Here is a 23,489-nt window from a genome sequence, read left to right as displayed (position 1 = left end):
AGGCAACATCTCATAGGTGCTTTCTGAACCCGTCTCCTTACTACTCATAATCACTCTTGACATTTTGATTGAAGAAATTGCAGAAGTCTTTGTATTTGCAGAAATACTAGCATCCTGAACTAGCAACAGCTACTTAACACTCGCCACATAGTAAGGCAGCTGCTCCCAGTGTTTTTACTCCAACAGGCAAAACTACACAGTAAAGGATCAGGTGAAATTCAAATTTTATTAGTCTTTCTGATGTTTTTGAGAAAAATATTTGAGAAAAACATTACCATTTAAGCACTTTTTAAGTATTTAATCTTTCAAGCTTGGTTTGATAATAGAAAATGATATGACAGAATAATTCCCCTTTAAAGGGAGCAAAATATGACAATGAATTTAGACTTTTAATACGTATTCATGTTACCCAATTGCTGATTGGAATTAAGATTTTTGGATGCCATTGCAGACAATTTGCACGTGCAACCCTTCTAATGGTTTTCAAAAGTTGAGATCTCTCTCATTTAATTAAGAAAAATGACAGTAATCAAAATAGAATCCAAAAAACTGAAGATAGTTCAAAAAGAAACCCTCAATTCTCTAGTTTTTCAGGAGTTACTTAATGGAAGAAATACTTCCCAGGTTCTGGATGAATTTCAGCATGCTTGCTGTACATTAATAGCCCAAAGAAATTACCATTAAGTTGCCATTGAAATGAAGCTCTGTAAGTGTGCTACTATTCTTCCATTCAATAAAGGTCAAGCTGTTAGTTGACTGTCATTAGGCACGGTCTCTTGACTGCTTAAAGGTTATATAAATATTAAACTTTATGAAGTCACCTAGGAAGCTTTCTTTTCAAATATCTTTCCACATTATTTTCATCTTCATCCAGAAACAATTATATAACATACAAGAGGGTGAGGTGCTTTTCTTTTGAGACAAGCACCTGCTTTTCCATAAATAACAGCTTTTTCCAAGATCCCATTAAGCAAATAAAAGGATAAAAAAAAATCTTAACTGAAGGAGTTGATTCACATGCTTATTAAAAACAAAAACAAACAAAAAAATCCTCTGACTTTATTCATTTATCCAGACTCTGAGAAGCATGGCTTTCATTATTAAGTTACAATAGATCAAGATTTACACTCACACTAATGTTGTCCTCATTTCCATTTATATTAAACTGGTATTTGGTGTTTTTCTTTTAAAGGAGGCACATGAATGAGCAGAAACTTGCCCAATCTCTGTTTGTTCAGCTTGTTACTTGCACAATAGCAAATTCAATCTCGTTAAGAGGCTTATTCTTCCATTGTAGAACTTACTTGAATTGCAAGAAAGTTTGAATCTGCATAGGCTATGTATTTATGTGAAAGAAAAAAAAAAGGAAACGGGAGCCTTGATTTACACTAATAAATTGCATATAACTGGCTCATTTCTAATATCCTTTGCCCATTTTATTACAAAGCTAGGACAAATGCCTTCACTGGACAACAGCAAATGAAGTTCCTCTGACAACACTGTAGGAACAATATTGAAATTACATTTCCCCTCCCACCTCCAATTGCTAGTGCAATTTGTATCCTGAATATCTGTCCCTGCCTGATGATCACAAAAGGAAGGAGAAGCCTACACTCCTGACATGATGCTGCTCTGGCCCCAGGCAATGAGTGGGGAGGCTATTAATTGATCCTTAACTCTTCACCTGATTTCTACTCTTAGGCTAGCTATTCACTTGCTCTATACAGCCTTCAGCAAGCTGCCTTTTTAAAAAAAAGAAAAAAAAAAAACCTCCCAGTCTGCAAAATGAGTGAAACAAAGAGGGGCTCTCATACACATATAGGGAATCTCATTTCTGCAACATTTCTAAGCCTGAATTTTCAGTAATATTATCTGAACATAGTTGCAGGACTAAAACACAAGTATAGTATCTTGTAAACCATACTGATCTTTAACTGTGGTGCTAGCAGGAGGAAGCGAGCCTGCACATTTGTTCTCCTACCCTCAGTAACAAGAAAATTAACATTCTTCACTGCTGCTCACTCATATGAGACTAATGATGACACATTATTATTGAATGGATCTGATTATTATTATTATTATTATTTTTAAACTAACTCCTTAAAACCTTTTTTGTTCAAGATTCTGGTTGCTTCCCCATCTTCTATGGGTCTTAGCTGAAAACATTAAATCGATTTATCATTTTCCTATCAACTCTGTCTTACTGCTGCAAGTAAGAAATCTCTTCAGTTTCTTCCTGTTTTGAACTACTTCATAATCAGTTATTTGCAACCAAATTTGCTTTTCTACTACTTACGTAAAACCCCTAAGAACCCCTGCCTCAAGAAACAGAAATAAAGAGTGATGGGTTTTTGCTTAGAAAAAGTGATATTTTTCAAAAGTACAGATAAGAAAATACTGGTTTGCCAAAATGAGTATGATGCAACCAAGTAGTGCTTAGACTTTTTAATAATAATATGCTTTTAAATTATGGTTGTTATTCTCTCACCAAAGGGGACATACGTCATTTATAACTATCCAACAAGTTGCTCAGTAAGTCCAGAGAAGTAATTTTCTGATGAAATAAGGAGTATTTAGACAGGCCTAGTCAGGCTAGAAATGAGTTATTTTAAGTTAAAGCAAAAGTAAATACATACATTCTTCCCTGTGCCCAGGAGCACTATCGAGGATTGGAGTGCTAGATCATTAATTTCTGTGAATAAAGTATGTTTTCTGTGTTTCTCTAAAGAAGTTTCATAAAGATTCAGGGGTCGTTAACATAGAAAGTTGTCTTTCCCTTTTAGAAAGCTGGCACTTTGAAACTTGCTTTCTTGGAAATGACTGTCTGAAGATAGATACGATCAAGTGTAAAAATGAAGACAATTGCTTAATCATTAATTTTATGTTATAGACAAGTCAGCAGAACAACGAAGCTTCCTCTTGTTCTCTTATGCAAACATTCCAATATGTATTCACAAGAATTACAATTCATTAAAAGTACTATCAAATTCTCAGGTCCCACCAGCTCATATCTCTGCGGTTTAGCTGTTTATAATAAAGTTGAACAAATGGGTGAGCACATCCAACTCAAGCCCTGAGCTAAGATGTGCTGCAGAGAACATGCGCATTCTAGCTTGGAATTCACTTGTGAGATAAGTATCATCCTATGGTTGCTTCCCTCAGCGCTGAGCACATATTTCAGAAACCATGAGGACCACTAGCTTAAGCACATTCTGCATCTACCACTCTGTCACCTTCCGTAAGACTTCACGTTTACAGGAACAGGGAAAAAATCATATGGTATAGAAAAGAGATGGATCAACTGTCAAGAAGCTTAACAATACACTGGAAAGGCTCTTTCCAGCAAGTAATGAGATAGCACTATTTTATATATATATATATATATATAAAATTAGGTTTATAAAATCCATGAAAAAAAATGAAATCATAGTACCTTTGAATTAAAATCTTTCTGAAGTTTTTGACAACAGAGGGGAATAGAACATTTTCAAGCTTAAGAGCAGCAGGGAAAGTACCTTTATGGAGTAAAACACAATAGAGCCTGTTTTCACTAACAGAAAGTTTGACCACAATAATTAGGCACAATTACTGACAAACTTCAACAGGTAAAAATTAAGTTTCCAGAGAACTTAAAACAACACTGATATATTTGAGTTTGAAATAATTTCTATTGTTCCTATAGCAGCTCTCTACCCTTCCCTTACCTGTGAGACCTGCTGGTGGATCTGGGATCTCTACAGAATCACACTGATGATGTTACCCAGGACAACAATGTTAGGGTCTTGGTTTTAGATATCCCAGTTGCCTCTACTTAACAAACTGCATTTCATCCCAAGAAGCCGTCTCAACAACACAAGAACCATATCTTCACAGTTCTAACTATGCCAGAAGAGCATCTCACTAGCTACCACCACTGACAGCCTTCCAGCCTACACAGGCAGCCAAAAGCCAATGGGAAGGAAAATCCCTGAACCATTTGTAATGGGAATCCTGGCTCATCAGTACCAGCTGCTTTGCTCAACAGCTCTGCCTGGCTTGGGCTACATTACTTGCTAATGTAAGCACAGCCGAAGCAATTAACTTCTGGATACTAAAGCAAGACACAGGTTTTGTGGTTTAGCAATCATTACTAATTGTGCTGCCCACATTCAAGTAGTCTGGGAAGAGCTGTATATTCAGCTTTCCCCAAAGAGAGGAAATGTGCATAACAGAAATGTCAAGGTTGTTCAGGAATAAAGAATGTTTTTCACAGCAGCAGAGCTTCTGAGTTAGAGCAGTTCAGTTACTTTTACTGAATTTTATTTCTATTCTCTACAGCTTTTCAATATTTTGCTTTTATCTCTTTTCTTTTCTTACTTGGGTATTTCAGACAGAGAATTTACAAAATCCAAGACGTAGAATGGACAATTACCAGGCAGTTGAACCCTCAGCCAAGCTCAGTAATCTCCATTTATTAGGTCCTGAGCAGAAAACACTACCAGAAAACTAGATGATGGCACTTAATAAAAGAAATCATATTTGTAAAATCAGATCTATGTTGCATCTAATACAGTTTATATATAGTTATCTACACAGAATGGAATGTTTTTGTCTCAATTAGACAAAAGGGAATTAGTTCCAGAAATCCTCAAGGAACAGAATTTAAAAATATCCCTTAGTTTTTTTTATGCTGTTTTACAATGTAAGCTTTGTATTTGAGATTTAGATACACGTTTTTTATATTCCTTATTCTACTCTTATTTCTAGAGCTCTGTCTTGATCTTCACAAAAGAGTAATGGTACTGTTACTGGTAGTGTTGGTGGTCTGCATCTGGTTGATCAAACTGTTAATACTTAAGAATGGTTTGTCACTGAAATATTTTACCATGATGTAGTGTGTACAAGGTCTGTCTAGAGTACCGCTTCCGATATACTAGGGGGTAAGCACATAACCAGATACTTCAATTTGAAGCTTCTAAAACTACGCTGTTATCTTAAAGGATGAAACCTTTACACAAACATAGAGAGTAATGCAGGCAGCAGACATTTCTGTCTTGCAGTGGAGATAGAAGATCACAGTAGAAATATGCTGATAGGAAGAATTGAAGCAGGAGTACCAAACACACTAAAGGTGCACTAAGTTTCCATGTAACCACTCCTAGTATCTAAAAGGAAGCTCTTGTATGAAAAAACTAATAAACTTCAGACATTTTCACATAGCAAGTTAACATGGATGATTTACGCACTGTAAGTTCAACATCTCTTATTAATCCCGATTATAAATAAACTCTAATTAAATGCTTCTGTTGTAGTTACTTGTACAAAGAGCTGGCACTTTGGAATGGGTATAGAAATTACTATTAATTAACGTATGTCATCTCTTAAAAATATTTGAATTGTGTTTGCTCGGTTTGTAATAAGAGGAATTTTATTCTCAAATTTGTCACAGCTACACAGTCAAGTAAAAGTGTGAAAGCTTATCTCACTGCTTGATTGCTTGTTTTAACTTGTCCAACATGAAAGTAGAATTGATTCTTTAACTAGAATTTTTGTTAGCATAAGTGCCCAAAGTGAACCCAGCTCAGGCACACACAGTGCTTCTGTCCCTGCTGTGGGATTATCACAATTAAAAACTAGCAGCTACTTCTTTCTTGATTGAGGCACACAACCAGATCTTAACTATATGCAGGGAGTAGTAAAAAGTTACCAGTTTTAAAGGCAATTTATCTCCTAAAAGCAAAGTTAATAACATTTTCCTACCAAATTTTCAAAGCATAACTCTAATGGAAGAATATTACACTTGCTATTGTAACATTCTTGATTAAAAGAGAACTGCTGCAGTCAGTGATTTGCAGTGATTTATTTAGTGATATGGAGAATTAAAAACTTTTAAAACTCATTTAGTGTACTGCAGGTGACATATGATTGAATATTACTGTAGAACTACAGCTCCCAGAAGGTTTACTCCATACATTTTTCTGTTTTCATATATCTTAACCGGAGGTCTGCTTTGCTTTATTTTCTCTGAGCAAAACAGGTATGTTTTGTATTCAAGTAAAAATGAAGAACTAGTGAACCCAATCACTATGGTTCTCATCATTTAACTTGTCTTCTGTGATGCCAATCACACTGGAATGAGTTATATTAAGGAAAGTTAACAATAGCTCCTTCTATTCCTACTCCTGTAAAAAATGTTTTTGTTATTGTTGTTCTGTTTGGGTTTTTTTGTTTGTTTGTTTGTTTTTGTTTTCTTTTTAGATAGCTTTTCCTTCAACAGACAGTCTGGAATATCTTCCTGTGCTACAGAACTGTACACGCCCACCTGAAAGGCTTACTTGCTAAAAGAGACTGACATGGAAAAAAAAAAATCTTACCCAGTAATACTGTATATTAGTTTTGCTACTATTTAAAATATCTATTACACTGAAATGTTATTTAAATGGAGCTTAACTGAAAAAGTAAAGATTTTGGAGATCGCCTGGGAACAGTAAGTTGATGTAAAAATTATAAAGAATTTATGAAAAGCTAAGATTTATTAGTAGTTACATCAAATTGTAAAATAATTTATAATTCTATGAAATTTACTTGTAATAGCACTGTTTTTATCTTCATCCATTTTCACTGTTCATTTTTACTCTCAAGAACATGTGATTAAAAATTTTGTAGGAAACTTTGAATTATATTTTTTAACAAAGAAGAAGAATAGAGGTAAAGCTGCCCTCTTAACTTGTATGGCTGGTTGTAGAATGAACGTGTTTGCTAAGCTCACTGAAATCTCTGGTTGAACTTGAAAAAGACAGCATTAATATTGTAAACTCTAAGACTTAGCAGGATTCTGATGCAGACAATATAAAAAAAATCACAAGTCAACAAGATCAATAGTTTCCAATGAGCGCTGTTACAAAATTCCTACAAGTGGCAAGTGGGTTTGGGGCATAGTTGTGGTGAATGAGCATGTTTTCTTTTAAGCAACTGAAGAAATTATTTTCAGTAGAAACCATCCATCCTCTTCCCCTGTCTTCCATTTCCCCAATTCTTCTTCCTAGCCATCATAAATAATTAACAGTAAGGAAGGAATTTTGAATTGAACAGTAAGCTCAATTCAAAAGAGCAGCTCACTTTCACACCTGGAATTTCCCTACAGTTGAAGTTAATATGATGAATACTTCTCTCTGAACAGAATCTCGGTATTCCTGAAAACAAATAATAATAATAAAAAAAATGTGGTGGGAGGGTGTTCTTGCAAGGAAATTCATAGCTAAGGATTTTTCACTTGTACAGGAGCTGGAAAAGATGTCTGGATTTCTTAATTGCTCATGGTACTCTTGTACACTTGCAGTTTAATGTCCTAGTTTTCTATTTTGCGTATTTCCACATGACTTCACTGTAACATCTTGTCTGAAAGCCACAGGAAAGATTAAAAAGAAGAAGAAGAAGAAGAAGAAGAAGAAGAAGAAGAAGAAACTTCTGAATTGCCTCCATAACTTTTCAGTTTAGTTAGTTTTCCTTAGTTACTGCTGTGCCACTGAATTAATGATTATTAAGTACTGCTTAAATGCTTTTGCTAAAAACAAAGTCACAATATTTCTGTATCTTCATTTTTTTTTGTATAACAATGAAGAGCTTCACAGTTGTAGAATGAATGCAACAGAGCTTAAGGGCAAATAGCATCCTCAAAGAGAATGGAGCCAGAAGAAAAGCACAGGAGTTTTACTATCACAGAGTACATATCACACATTGCAGACTTAAGGAGTACCTAAAGTGACTACAGATCTAAAGAGTGTAACTGCATAAGCTAAAGGTTAGCTAGAAAAGAAACATTTATGAAAAAGTTTCTTCCTCTTCAAATCACTATCTGTCAAAGCTCACCACTTGCACCCCCTTAGTGCTGACCATCTGATCTACAGCTCTACTCAGGAGGATTTAAAACATTTCCTGTTTAAATTCCAGTGAATTGCAAGAGAGAAGTCTTGTAATATCTTCTAGGAAAAGACTACAATGCATATAACACGAATATCAGGAAATGAGAAGGATACATAAGGAAACAAATGAAAATGGAGAAGCAATATGTTAGAAGACAAGGGATTTTTTGTTGCTGCTGTTAACAGCCAATTTGCTAACAGCTTCTGCATGTAGTAAAAGCAAAAATCTATCTGCAGCACAGAAAATAAATAGGAACAATTTTTATTTCCCTCATACATAACAAATAGCTCCACATTTATATGAACTATAGTTTTCTCCTACTTACGTATTCTGAGATCAACTTTTTATTCACCAGTATAATCCTCATTCTAACAATCATTTTGAATTATTGTTTTGAAGTCAAGCCTAATCATAGGATACTAACTTCTTTTATTCTACAAAAACTGAAGCAAAAAGGACCCATACAGTTCTGTTAGCACACTCAGCGAGGAAGTCAGCAGCACAACCACAGTGTTCTTTATACAGAGCCAGCACTGCAAATTTCTGTATTCCCAGCCAGATGAAAGCAGGTGTATTCCTTAGCTATGAGGTACACGTTATAGCTTTTCAATTTATTTCCACCAGATGGCAGGTGAAAGTTTGATTTTCATACGCAAAACTCTTACAGCAAATTATATTGACAATACAGTTCCTGTAAGTGGCATCTTGATGCATTTTTAGTATTTGAGGTACATTTTTAACTTTGATTCACTCTGTCTTGGTTTCAGCTGGGACAGAGTTTATTTTCTTTGTAGCATCTGGTATAAATGCTACCTTTCAGCTTTAGGAGAAAAACAATGTTGATAACACACCAATGTTTAGTTGATGCTCTGTGGGGCTGTACAGAACCAAAGATGTTTTGGTTTCTCAGCATCTCATACTGCCCTGTCAGTGAGGGGGCCGAGGCGGCACAGGGAGCTGGGGGGGACAGAACCAGGACAGCTGACCTAAACTGGCCAAAGGGACATTCTGTACCAAATGACATCATGCAAGGAAACAATAAAACTGAGGGAGTTGGTGGGGGAAGGCTGGCACTGCTTGGGGACAGGCTGGGCATCAGTCAGTGGGTGATGAGCAACTGCTTTGTGCATTACTTGTTTTGTGTACATACGTAAGTTAGAATTACTATCATTACTGTTATTTCTCTCTCCTCCTTTTCTATCTTAATAAGTAGTTTTTTATCTCAGCCTACAAGTTCTACTTTTTTTTTTTTTTTTTTTTTACTGTCCCTCATTGCACTGGGAGGTGGGAGTGTGAGAAAAAGACCATGTGGTGCTCAGCTGCTGCCAGGTTAAACCACAACAGGTTAAAACCAAGCTTCTCACGAACCCTAACCAACATAAATACCTTTGGGTGTGTGAAATAATTTCTGTCATTCCCATAGCAGCTCTCTGCCCTTTCCTCCCTTTAAGACCTGCTGGCAGACCCAGGATCTCTGCAGAACTGTGCTAATGATGTCAACCAGGACATGAACGAGAGCATTAAAGAAAACATCTGAATAATTTTGATATTCTATTCCACTAACATTTGGAGGACATTTTTTTGGATACTTTATAATTTGGTGGAAAAATCAAAATCTGAAGACTGATAGTTGTAACAAAACTTTCTGACCCTCATTTAATTCCTCTCTTCAACAAAATTAGTAGCACCTGATACAGACAGAGCATTAATGTTTTTGTTTACTCACAGTGGATTATTGTAGGATTCTTTAGGAAAAAAAAAAAGAACAAAACACAACAAAACATGAAAAGAAAAATCCAGTTCACCCTTATATATGTGCATGTGCACATACACATCTGGAATTACAACAGTAAATGTTCCTATAACAGAGATCTCAATCTCTGATTATAAGCAGACAAAACTAGGGACATCAAATGGGACAATTAAGCAGAGACCAAATTAGGAAATATCTAAGTGAACATGTGTGTCACCAGCTGGTGAACTGGTCCAAACTTTTGGTGCCAGTTTCTAAACTTAAGTTGGTCCAAAATATCTCAGTGCCATTCCTTGCTAACACTGACTGAGAAAAATGCACCGAACTCTTCCATCTAAATTAGTTCCTCACAGATGTTCAGCTGGCATTCTGGTCTCAGTCCTTACTATGAGAGCTTGGACCCAGGTCAATCCATAACCAAGAGGTGAGATGAAGCCTAGTGACTGCTTTGCTCTGCTTACACAATAGGATTTCCTACAGAGCCAGACATTTCTATGCAGGAGGCAACATACCCTCAGGATTGAGGAATTCAGTCATGGCCTGGGGAGACAAATCTTTTCACCTTTATTTTTTTTACAAGGAGAGTATTGTGGAGAGACAATGTTATCTAGGAATGAATTCTACTGCAGCCACTACGTCTCTTGAAGGAAGGACAAAACAAAGTTCTGTCTGATAGCCACTTTGCTTAATGTGCAGCAATCAGATGCTCAGGTGAAGCAGTGCTACAGAGAGTGAAAAAAAGAATGCATGCAGCATAATACAGTTCATCATCTGTAAGCAATTAAATTGTGGGGGAGGAATGTTTTTGAAATAGTAACAAATACCTGCCCAAGTATTCACCTTTGATGCTATCCGCTCTCCTGCTTCTGTCCACAAACAGAAGCTATCCCACAGAATAGCTTAAAATTTAGGACACCTGTTTCACAGAGTCTAAAGACGCCTATCCAATTATTTCCTTTGCCAGACACTGCAAGCAGCTGTCTATCTCACATTTGGTCAAATAACTGAAAAAAACAAAAACAAAACAAAACAAAACAAACAAAAAAAACAGCAATCATAACACAGTGAAAAAACAGCAACAATCGTTAACACTGGAGGTGCATATCTCGTTTACCAGTGTAAGGAAATCCCTAGTACTATATCAGCGATATCCATCACTGATCACACTAGTTGAGTAATAATAAGTGAATGAGGAGTTCAGACTATGAAAAAATCTCATTTTCCTCCCGAAGAAAGAAATTTTGTAGGCAGTTAGAAGAAATGAGATTTAAACAGTAGGCAATAGAGTAGTGCAAAATTTTGCTGCATCTAACAGCAAAACTATCATATTTAGCACTGTGCTGATGCCCATCACAGTGATATTTCCCTAAATCTGTGTGCCTTTAGAATTAAAAAACTAATGATAACCACACAGAATTACTGAGAAGTAAAAGGTGTCTTTCCTAAAACATCACATTTCTGCACCTTAGTGGCCAAATGGAAAATTCTGTGCCTGTTAATATATGAATTAAGCTGCAGCTTTGATAGCTCTCATTTCCAAATGAGAGCAATTAAGAGCTCCATATCACTGAGCATTAATGCTCTGGAAACTATGTTATAGTCACAATCGCTCCTGACTGCATGTAGGAAGAAAAAGAAAATAAGTCACGTTATCTCTGTATTAAATAAAGAGAAGAAATACCACACTTGTTACTCTTTTTTATTTTTATGGAGGAAAAATGACAGCAAAATCTACTAAATCTTTTAATGGCTCATTTTGCACTTATAAAGTAACACCAAGAGTAACTTAAAACAAACAAAACCTAAAGTATTAGTACATCCTGTTGAAGTCTTTCAATGTTCTGGATGATTGAGCTCCCTTTAAACAAGAACATGGTGCATGCAATTGGTGCTTTCAAACACAAACCTCAACTGTCTTACAAAGTTTACCATAGGAGGCAGGCAACATGCTTCAAAATGTGCCAAATGAGATGATCTAATCTCAAAAAGAAGAAAATGTATCAACACCTGCATTTTTTAGAATCACACTTATTGTCTGAATGTGATGGAATAAAGCCGAAGAAGAAACTGGCAGGAAGACACAAGTGGTGCTTTGCCAGATTGTATTCCAAGTAAAATGTAAGAGATGTGGAGAAAGAAGGACAAATGTGAAATACAACTGAAGAACTCATGGGAGCTAAGGGACAAGGAAGGCAGAATTTTGCAATTTTTAGAAAAGGATGGAAATATTGATTTCAAGCCAAAAAGGGAACATCAATAAAGGTCTGAATGGTTTAACTGGAAACACTGTGGCTCCCTCGAAATGTCATTTTCTTGCTTTACATCTGTAGCCTAATATTTGTCATTTCTGTGCAACTGAACTGTGCAAAGAGTGAATGAAATAAGTTTTTCTGTGATGCAGAGAGGATTGAGAACTTCTGCTAGTCTCAGCCCCAGAATATTCACAGCTCTGGTTCAGACAACTACAGGAAAAATGCATGCAACTCACAGATGAGGCTGTGTGTGGTTCTGGTACCTGAATTCCTGCTCTCCAGCTGTTATTCTGCACTCAGTCATGCAGCTGGTTATTTAGCAAATGTGCACCACCTTCAAAAATTGTTTCAGCATTTTTAAGGAGAGCCTCATGCCTAATAAAAAAATCAGTCACGTGGGAAGTTGTGATGAAATTCGACTTAAGGTTATAAAGGAAAGAGAATTGAAAACTATAGTATTGCAATGATAGTTTTGTTAAGTGAAGAAAGCAGGAGCGTTTGAATCAAAGACAAAATATCTTCTTTAAAGAAATACTTTTAGGGAGTTTTCAAAGGCAGTGAAAGAATACAGCCTTCTCTTTCAGCTGTAAACAATCTAGTTTAGAAGATAGGCATTCGTTATCAAAAAGAATAAAAATTTCTTTCTGATAAAAGAAGCATTTAAAATTGTTTGTGTAAACATGCCTCTCTGCAGATTGAAGCCAAATCTAGTGAGAAAACGTATCAAGTCCAGTACCAGCAGGACTATTTTTTGCACTGATCAGATCTGGAGCATAATATTTTTAATCATTATTCAAGAAAAAGATTTCTGCATACAAGCTACCTGCACAGCCTCCAGCTTTTAGTCAACTTCATACTCCTCAGTCTTAAAGAACTGATTTACTACCGCTTGCATGGTCCACATGTTAAGGCACGCAGATTGAAGCTCAGATATTTTGTCACAAAATCACTGCTCTATCTGCTGAAAGCAGACCAGCCTCAGCGTGTGCAAGTGAGCACAAAAAGCACGCTGCAAGCTCAAAACTGTGCAGAAGGGACGGCTTATCCACATGGTGAATAGATGCTGAGAATTACACCCCCCAAATTCAGCTGTTTTAAGAAAAACGCAAGGCCAGGTTAGATGGGGCCCTGGGCAATCTGAACTAGTGCATGATCTGGTGCTTGGCAACCCTGCCTGCAGCAGGGGGACTAGGATCTGATGATCCTTTGGGACCCTTCCAACCCAAACCATTCTATGATTCTGTGACTCTGTGATACCTGGTGGTGAAACCAGTGACTTTCAAATAAGATATTTTACATGTCTGAGAGGAAGTTAATGAGACAATGAGACAGCTGAAAGTCCATGTCAAGAAATGCAGGTGACCCAAAACAGTTCAGTAACGAATAGGTTATACTGTTCACTGGTTTGAAATGGAAATTGGCTAGTGCAGCAGTGAGAAGCTAAGAGTTAAACTGATTTTTCAAGTGTGTTCAAAGATGAAAACAAGGAATTTAGCTGAGTAGAAAAATAAACACTGTTGAAAATAAGTTAAAGTCAGAAAAACCTATTTTACCAAGTATTCTTCTAAACTATGTGATGTAGAAGACTGTATAATTTCTGTACCAATCATATTTATAGACAATTTTAGTTCATTCTATTTAGAAAGGTGTTCTCATCAATTAATACCAGAGTCTGAAAAGAAAAAAAAACCCATAAAGTGGAAGAGTGAAAATATTTCCTCAGCTATACTGATGGCAAGCAACATACACTTCTGGATATCTAATATACACTACAGAAAGTCATGGTACCTTTCTTCTGTCCCTGTAATACAGTATTATTACTCTGGTAATAATCCACAAAAATAAAGCTACCACAGTTAATTCATCATTGAAATAAACAACCTAATCATAGTATTGTACATCTTAAGGAACAGATAACCACACATGAATAGACTGCCTCTCTTAAATGCTACAAGCACAGCTCAGATGAAAAAGAAAAACTAAATCAATGCACATGAGGTTTACTCTTTTGCAGGCTTTTGGTTCAAGCTTTTGTTCCAAAATGAGCATTTGGGCATCTCTTGACTGAATAACAACTAAATTATAATGATCATAAATTAAAGGGAGATGGTACTTTGAAGAAACCATCTCAGGATAAGATTTTATATTTAAAAAATAAAAATCTGCATACTCCTTTATAAATCCATAGCTTTATTTACTGAGTTTTGCTAAGCTGAAATTTGACTTCACATAGACTAAAACAAAATACATAAAATTAAATTATATTTTGGAACACAGAAAAAAGAAAATTCGTCAGTAATCAGAAAGTCAAAGGGATGACATTAATAAGTGTGAAGAATCCCATAATTTATCTCATAACAATTGAACGCATTCTTAATCAGTGACTTTTGTTACAAGGACAAAAAAAAATACAAGCATCCTCCCAGAGATCTCTATTCAGGCTGCAGACAGCTCAGTTCTTAAAAGCTCTGAATTTGATTTCAGTATAATAGAAAATCACACTGTACAATCTGTTATGCTTCACAATCCTAGCACATGTAGAGTATTTATGTCTCTACATGTGCTAGGATAAAGGAAAATTGTTGCCAGAAAGATACCACAGAAGATCATTAAATACATATATATGCTTTAAAACACTGTGAATCATAGCCTTTTCTTTACTGGGAAACAATTATTTACTTTATTAACAAATAGCAAATCAAAGGAAAGGTGTTAGAGATCATGGGCTGAGGAGGCACTTTAGTGCCTACAAAAGAAAGCAAATGCCTCTCTTACAAAGGTGGGGAAAGTCAACCAGCCATGGGAGAGAACCTCTTCCCTCAGCCATGACGTCCACATGCAGAATGATAGAAGTGGCCAGTGCCCTACTACTATACTGACTCATGGATCATGGCAAATGCCCCATAGGGGTGGTTACAGCAGTGAAAGGAGAACACTAATACGTGTAGCTTAAACTAAAATTATTCTTCAGGTTGCTTGCTATTCCCTGCATCCTCAAGGGGTTCATTGCCTGTAATGGAAGAAAGGAGCTAATTTGTGCAGCCAATTCTAGAGCTTTGTTTTCTTGTGTTACACAATGGATCAGAAATTCTTCCCATATTACATTTCTGCTCCCCCAATATGCAGTTTAGAATTTAGAAGCATTTGACACAGACATTAAGTAATGGTAAACAAAGTCCATGGTAAATACAGAAGTCAGTGGAATTTAGTTTGCTTTACAGTTTTGTGCATTAAAGATCTCTGGGTAGCAAAAAAAAGTTACCGGAGGATTAGTTCCCTGGGAATGACTCTTCATTAATCCATCCACTACCATACTGCATGTTACACAATGACACCGCTGCATTTGTTTTAGAAAAGAGAAACAAAGTCACAACATATACAACAATGCACTTCCTCACTTTTTTCCCATTCTCTGATCCTTTATCAGAATCCCTCCTCCAAGAAACTAGGGTGTTATGTAGCAGCAATGGAGTAATACTTGGTTCAACGCTCAGTGTTTATTGTAAAGTAATTAGACCCCAAATGCACGCAAGTAGTTTTCAAGCTACCAGCTAGATAAAATGTTAATTGCTTTTTAGTAGCTATTTGGGATCTGATTTAACTATTTTCTCACTTAAAAATCAAAATAGAGAACATACTAGCAGAGGAGAAGAGAGAAAGAGACCCAGTAATTAACACTGATATAGACCTCATGGTAACTCAAACTTATATACGAAATGGAAGAGTTAGCACAGCATCGTTGTCAAGCTCTGTAACACAGGTGAGTGTGCTTCGTCAAGATTTCTCTCACTATTTTTTCCTCTCTTTCTTCATCAGCATATTAATGTTCTTCATCATCATTCTTTGGAAGTGTGACACATATCACATTTCCCATCCTTCTGAGCATATGGTCTGGAACTATTCAATAGCTGCAATATGATGATTCCGGGCTGCTGAGCGCAACTGATTGGCACATTAAACTGCTGGGAGACTCTTATCTGGGGCAGACAGGATTCTTTCCAGTGCAGTCCTAAGGGGCCCTCAGTAATGAAAAATAGTAATTCTAAGTCTTTTCCACCTGTCTGTTGCCAGGCATTTTAAAATGGAGTTTCAATAGTTTTTCTTTCCCCATAACCCTTATTAAAGCAAATCAAGTGTAAGCCAGAAGAACTTGAAGAGCTTCACTAGAGACCTTGCAGTTATCAATTTAAGAATAGGTATTTCAAAGCTGATTTAGCCTTGCCTTTAACACTGTAAAGCAGCCTAGTGTACAAAAGATGTTAACACAAAACGGGTATCAAATTAACCAAATAAATATAGCAGTGGAACGTTTAGATTATATAAACAAATTCTCTTATTATAGAAGAGATTTTCCCCTTTGTCATTGAATTAATAAAGGATAAAGAAAATAATAATTTGTTTTGCATATAAGCAAGATCAAAAAAGTTGAAATCTATCTGAAAATATAAAATGTACCAGATAGAAAGAGATTCTTTCAGCTACTGTAGCCTTCCCTTAACTGTGATTGTAGTGGTTAGCACATGTTCTCGTGCTGGGAGTGACACTGAATCAAGCATTTGCTTTTGATCCCCATTTCTTCCTCAATAGGAAAAAAACAATCAGCTTCCAGAATCATGACTGTAAGAAACAAGGAGAAGACTTTCTGGAGAATTCTTTTAAGAATTGGATACTGGTATCATGATCTAAGGACAGAGCTGTTGTGGCTGACATAGTGGCAATTTAAATGGTTTACATGTATTGCTTTTTAACTCAATAAGGTAATGCTCCGCTTTGATTCATCTACAAAACCAGACAGTCCAACTCTTTTCCCATCAGTGTTCTGTTTTATTATGTTTAGACCCTTAAACACTGTCTGCATTTTTCCATTCCAGGAGATGATATTAAATCTTGAAGAGATATAAGAACGTACAGGACTTTGCAGCAGATACACTTTCTGCAGTAGTGCACAAATCTAGGTAAAGGGTGCATCAATGGGAAGTCTTGGAAATATTCTCAATTGCTTCAAAATTTTTATGCACAAAGCTTAATTATTTATCTTTTTTTTTTTTTTTTTTTTTTTAACATTGGTAACATTTCCTGTACTAAAGGCTTCACGCCTTTAAACTCTGAATAATGGTTTCTAGAAATTTATGAATTTGCTGCACTCTGTCACAGTTTTGCATCTTCCCCAGTATGGATACAGAAATAATTTTATTCCATAGGAGTCAGCCATTAATACTACATAAAGTGTTTTGGAAATTATAGTTCTTTCTTTTGAGACTGCAAAAATATTCCAAAGAGACTTCTTCATATACAGGTCCCCCTCCAAAGTGCTGTTAAAATTTGCAATTATTCCCCACTTGCAGGGATTAGCTATTACCGCCTGTGTTTGAAAAGCTTCATCTCAGAGGAGAAGCAATCACTTTATTTTAAGGCTGCTACAAAGTAATCACAAGCAAATCTGTTTATTTTCACATAAAGGGTAATATTTAAATGAAATGCTTGTCTTTACATTTCACATAAGAACTGCATTAACATTTACATTTGTTGTGAACCAACAATTTCTTTTTTAACTTCATTTCCCATGTTGATGTTTTAGAAGTCTTATTTTCTCCAGCATGAATGTGCACTGGGGTTCCTGCAATGTGATGTACATTCACATTGGTAAAACTGAGTTCTATTCAGTGGTGATGTATTAAAGCAGCTGGATGTATTAACGTTTGTACAGCTCTCCTGCTAGATTTCAGGTTTTTCTATAAAAGATAAAAAACATTTGTTTGGAGAACTTTAGGAGTGGATTCTTGTGGAGTAATCTACTGTGAGAGACAGACCTGTGGCAACAGCCTGCCAAGGGGTAGTTCAGATATACAGCAGAATGTGAAACTTTTTGTACTATCACATCTGTTCATGTTTCTTCTTCATGCTTTTCTGTTCTACGTAAGAAGGGTCAAGAAGCAGTTACTAGCTGTGTGGTGGCCAGTGATAAAAATGTGAAGTGGTTTGAAATGAAACTTTCACACACTGGGCACAAACTCTAAATTTTTAGGGCTCTTGGGCAGAAGCAGCAGGTATAGAGTACCGCTGTAACAAGGTAGACAAGACTTAGTCTTGTATATGTCAGATCAGCAGTTTACTGAATTTATAATGTGCCTCGCGTTTAGCCAGATATCATGTCCTAGTCTACATTTGCAGGGAGCAGGAGTACAGGTCACAATTTTCCATTGGTTTATATTCTTTCGCAGAAGGGCAGTTGTCACATCACTTGGATGATGCAGTATTTCCACATACAATAATGATAAATTAGGAGTGGCTACGGTAATCCCCAGTGTTCAAGACTTGGAATTTTTAAAGCAATCTAACCCGAGTGCCTTCTTCCCTAACTGACTCCTAAGGGTTACTGAATCATATCTAAAATTAAAGACTTGTTTTATTATTATTTTTTTCTGACAGAGTTGTAAAATTGTCATTATTAATCTTAATACATTTCATAAAACAATGTCATTGAAAATCAGCAGCAAAACACAAAACATAATCTCCATTTTCCTGAAGTGTTGAGGAATACATTTTCCTGAAGAAAATCTGCATTATGAATGTCTTTATTTAATGAATCAAAAATTTAATTAATTATAAGAGATGGTGCAGTCTGGGGAGAAGAGAGCATGCATAAAGAAGAGCAGAGTGCAGTGAAGGAAAATGTCCTCATCTTTTTTGACTTCTTAGTACACAAATCTCAGAGATGTGCTCCTTATCCCACCTTGTCTAGGTATCATATTCCCTGAAAGACTTTAGAAGTTATTCTTCTGCAAGTCAGTCTGTCATTAGCACAAAGTAATCCTTACCGTAATGGTCTTTAATTGCCTTTAATTATTTTATATTTGAATTACCGTACACTGCAGGACATTTAAAGTCATAATAATAAAATATCTTATTATAGTGGCTTATTGAAGTACTACTGGGCTTTGACTTCTGGGAAACATTCTCATGTCCAACAGTGATTGTAAATCATCCTGAGCTCTATCATGTTAGTCAATGGGGATATCGCATTAGAAATGGAACTTGTAAACTTTGAAACATTAATTTTTACTAGAACTAGAAGCACTAAACTGCCTCCCCAATCCTATTAGGGTTAGGCTAAGCTCCAAACACAAGGCAAATTTCAACTACAGCACAAAAGTAAAGTCTGCGTGTTGCAAAACACATACTACATTCAAAGGACACATCACACTACTTCTAACCTGACGACAGGCAAAGTGATCAGCAGGAATTACAGACAGCATTTTATAGGAACTTCACTGGAAATCAAGACAGACATGAGAACCTCAGGACGGACTAGGGATCTTCAAGTCAGGCTACTAGACATAATTAACTTTCAAATGTTTCAAAACATTTACTAAACTCTTGCATTCCTTGTCTTTGTAATCATCACCATTTTTTTTCCCCATCTTTAGATACCTGAGGCAGAGGTCAAACAATTACTGTCCTGACCATTCCAGGCTGGTTTTACCATCAAACCTTGTCTGTTCAGATATAGCACAGGCATTCTGTCAGTATTGTGTAACAAACTATGCCCTCAGCAAGCCCAATCGTTTTATTTTATCTTTCATTAATAGCGTGCATTAAAAATTACTTATGGAGAAGACAAGCAAACATAGGCTTTGCTCTTTGGAAGAAGAAATGTTTGTTAAATTCGTTGGCATATGCCTACCAAACCAGCACAGCTGAGACTGATAAATAAGAATTTGATTAGCATTCAAATTATAACTTGTCCATTCCTCTTCATAATGACAGCTTGACTGAGATTCTATTTGTCCATTTTCAGAGATGAATAACCGTGGCATTTAGTAAAGAAGTGAGAAAACCATGTTTGGTTTTTAATTTGCTTTAATGACTTTCTTGGCCATGGTTATTTGAAGAAGAGTCTTGCCAGCTGCCTTTATTTCCATTCTGTCAGATTACAATCTCTCTCAAAACAATATTTGAAAATGTCTTTTCAGAACAAAATTCAGAAAGTGCTACAGAGCAGCTGACTAGAAAGACAAAAGCAATTGTGCTAGTATCATTAAGATAAATTCAAGGTATGTGAGCAAAGTACTTTCAGCAGAATGATTTATGCTAAAAACCTGGAGAAAATAATTTGCCTTCAATCTTCTTTATAAATAATTTGATTTATTTTGGTATGCATTATAGCACGAGGCTTTTCTTTTTCTCCCTGTCCTGAGGCATGAGACATGTAGTGTTATACACATTTTCAAGAACACATTGCATTATGCATACACAATCCCCAAATAAAGATAAGGAATTTCTGTATGCTCTGACTTTGAGACATACTCTGCATACCTGTACTATTATACCTGCGAGTCACACATTAACTTGACTGATACATGACTATCAGCTCTGAAATGCACATTAGAAAGTATGTTTCTTAAAAGTGGTCACATATTAAATACCTGTACTGAACATATTTTTCTTTGGAGCACTGTAGGAATGTCATGATATGCCATGGTGGTTTCTGTAAACTGTTCTGTCTCTACAGTTAAGCAGTATTTCCACAGGTACCATTCCCCCGCATTCCAAAGGAGATACAGCACTCCAACAGTTACTCCCATATTATTCTGTTTGGTAAGGAAGTAGGACATGGAATGTTTAAAATAATCATATGAATAGAGAACACTTTCATGAAGTAAGATATACAAAGATAAATATGGTGTTTCTGTGACCAAAGAATGAGCAAGAGAACATGCATAAGATCTCAGCTTGTGTATGCTGAGCAGAATCAAAATCACCAGTTCCTAATTTTGCTATCATATTCTTATGATATTTTTGAGGTTATTTATCAATTAACATCAAAATCACTGACCAGAAGATATTTCAGAAGTGTTCTCTCTTCCACAAATTTCTGGTTTATATTAATTTAATAATACAGTATGGATTTTTACTCATCTATACTGCATATTCAGATAACACTTACTGACATAATTCAAGTTAAATTTCTAAAACTCACTTATAAAACTAGCACATTTGAAAATACCTGACTAGTGTGTCAGAAAAAAAAAAAGTACGGAAGTACTACTCAGAAGCTGAGCTGCTTCAGTTCACTCCTTCCTTCTGTATTACAATTTGCCTTTTAGAGGTGTCAAGTTTACAGAGGAATGCACTTTCAGCTAAATGGGAAGCTGTCCAAATTGCATTCTACCAATAAGGTGTTTGAACATGCTAAACACCAGTTTGATATTTGACCAGAAATCAGTCTAACTTCTAGAAATGTCAAGGAACGTGTGTGGCTTAGTACAAGCCACAAATCAAAAATTCAAGAAGAGCATGTGAGAACATTAAAGCAACACAGCCTAAGAGAAGTTGTAAGTGCATACAAAGGAGAAGTCTGTGGTATTTCAGCACCATGGAATGAAAAGTAAATAACGTCAAAAATCACATTTGGTAAATTATTTAAATATTCACATCTTCAAGTATCTGAATATGCAGTCATACCCACTATCTGAGTATGACAGAGCCTGATAACCACGACTGATTTGTAGAAGAACTTGAGCTGGACACACTGGCAAAATGATTTCTTGTAGTTTCCAACCGTCTATGTGCTGCACAATAACTTGGAAATCTGTATAACATGGTGCAGCACTTGGAAGCAGGGTGAACCTGTAAACTGATGGCAGAGCAAAGAGCCGTGGCAAAAAAGCTCAAGTGTCTCAAGCTGTTGTCTATGCTTATCATACAGAGTAGTAAGCCTGTTGAGGGATGGCTCCACAGCCGAGGGGGTCATGGGTCTCTTGAACAGTTGTACAAGCAGAACAGGCCTAACAATTGGCAGGAGATACAGATGGAAAAGTACTAGCTCGTTATAATGGCTGTGAGCTCTGGTGCTATGTGCACAACCCAGGCTATGAGACCTTGAAGCTGTCAAAGCAGGAAGAAAAACTGAGGCTTCAGTTAAGATAAGGGGGTACCTCGCCTGGGAACAGATTAAGACAGTGGAATGGTATGAAAACATGCATGACCAATAGTACTGTTAGGCAGGGGTCTTTTCGCTATGCTTCAACCAATTACACGCTGACGCGCGTTCGCCACAGTCTATATATATGTGTAAGAAACGAATAATAAATGGAGATTCTGATGCACTCATATTGGGTCATGTCATCACTCCCCACGCGGCGTGGCCAGCGAATGGACTAGATTCCAGTTTTGAACCCTTGGGGGTCTGCAACAGTAAGCCAGTGCATCATTTAAATCAGTTTATTAAGTATTTTTACTGTATTATGCTACACAAAGATCATACTTAAATGCCTAAGATAGTGATCATGTAATTAATTGTTATAGCCCTTTCCTGCAGTTACATAAAATTCTATCATCTCAGCAAAAATTCCAAGATTTAGCAAAATATTTTTTAGTTACTTGGCACATTACCATTTTTTTTTTCCTAGAGATCATGTGGGAATTCATCTCTGCGCTGAGTTACAAAAGGTTCTCAAAATGATAATTAATTGCAGGAGAGAATTCCCAAATGACACTAGATTCACACTGGATTAGAACAAGCAAACAGGTTTCCTAGTCAACGGAGTATTTGTTTTTACATTTGTGTAAGATGTATTCATAACAAAATAGTTCAGATGGTTCAAAAAAGCACCTACTTTGCACAGTTTTGACCTTTGTAATGGAAATCAAAATATTCTGCAAGAATTTCTAGTATTCTCAAAATTAAAGTTATGAAAGTAGCAGAGGATTCTGCTCAGATTGAATACTGTCTGGTTGCACATAAATTCCTGTCTTAGTAGATGCTCCTAATGTTAGAGTACATCTGGTGTGGTTGCTATTAATGGACCAAAATTTAGAAAATATCCAGAGGCATATTCATTGTGTGGCTTTGCAACATGTAGGAATTATCATATCCACAAGCAAGCATCCTGCATGCAGACAGTGAAACCTCATAGAAATACTTTGGATCTGACTTTTTAAATTATATGTATTTAAAGAAGGTGAAAGTTTTATAATCAATACATTGTGGAGATTTCTAGGGGATGGGCGATCTCAGAAGAACTTGATTCCAGATTTTCTTACAATTTAATTGCATATGTCCACATGTGCACTCAGAAATAAAAATTTTTCATGGCTGTGGCATTTGAATATATCTGTCTGAAATAACTGTTGTTTGGATATTTACTGTGTTCAAATGAATCGCTCATTTCTTCTTTCTACATCTTTTGACACATTCACCCTTCATTAGTATTTTCTCTTTGCAACAGTCATGACAGGCTTGACTGTAAATTAACATTCTAAACACTTTCCTGAATTCTCTTTCCTTCTGTGAGCTACAACTAATTTTGCATGCATTTTGTTAATGTCTTCGTAATTATCTTATCTCACCAACAGCTGTAACAATGGCTTACAGCTACTAGTAAGCATGAGGCATATTTTCTTCCATGAAAAGCAGAAGATATGGAATACTTGTAGCTCCCAACAGGATTCCTGGGTACAGTACAGATCCCTTGTGTGTCTGCACTTGCTGTCAGAAGGTAAAGACTACTTTACAGACTGTTACAAATCTGTAAATGATGAATATATGACTAGAATGTCATAGTGACAGACAAATATTT

General features: G+C 36.1%; 1 protein-coding gene across 3 annotated transcripts in view; it reads right to left on the bottom strand.

The window, feature by feature from the left end:
- The window catches only part of TENM1 (teneurin transmembrane protein 1), an 846,851-nt gene that overhangs the window by 577,945 nt on the left and 245,417 nt on the right, over nucleotides 1–23,489 (bottom strand). The gene's annotated exons all lie outside the window — the stretch shown is intronic.

Source organism: Gallus gallus, chromosome 4 (genome assembly GCF_016699485.2).
Source record: "Gallus gallus isolate bGalGal1 chromosome 4, bGalGal1.mat.broiler.GRCg7b, whole genome shotgun sequence".
NCBI classification, from domain to species: Eukaryota; Metazoa; Chordata; class Aves; order Galliformes; family Phasianidae; genus Gallus; species Gallus gallus.
Note: the sequence above shows the minus strand (reverse complement) of the source record. Positions and strands in the feature narration are given on the sequence as shown.